This window comes from Phytophthora infestans, genomic scaffold (assembly GCF_000142945.1).
Source record: "Phytophthora infestans T30-4 supercont1.92 genomic scaffold, whole genome shotgun sequence".
NCBI lineage: Eukaryota > Oomycota > Peronosporomycetes > Peronosporales > Peronosporaceae > Phytophthora > Phytophthora infestans.
In genome coordinates this window covers 150,142-150,466 of record NW_003303667.1, presented here as the reverse complement: position 1 = coordinate 150,466, position 325 = coordinate 150,142, and positions in this window count along the sequence as shown.

Genomic DNA, 325 nt, shown 5'->3' with positions numbered 1-325 from the left:
CAGGACATGAGCGCGTACACCAATACCGACGTTGACGAGTCCACGTACGAGAATGCGGATGCTGCGGTGGCTTTGGGCAAGCCCGGAGCTCGTACATTAACGCGGACGTCGAAGAGAGCGCTCAAGAGACCACGTACGAGAATGCGGATGCTGCGGTGGGTTTCGGCAAGACCGGAGCTCGTACATTAACTCCGACGTCGAAGAGAGCATTCAAGAGACGACGTACGAGAATGCGGACGCTGCGACGGCATCGGGCAGTGGCAGCGACACGCACACTAGCACGGACGCTGAAGCGAGCATGTACGAGGATGCGGACGCTGCGACG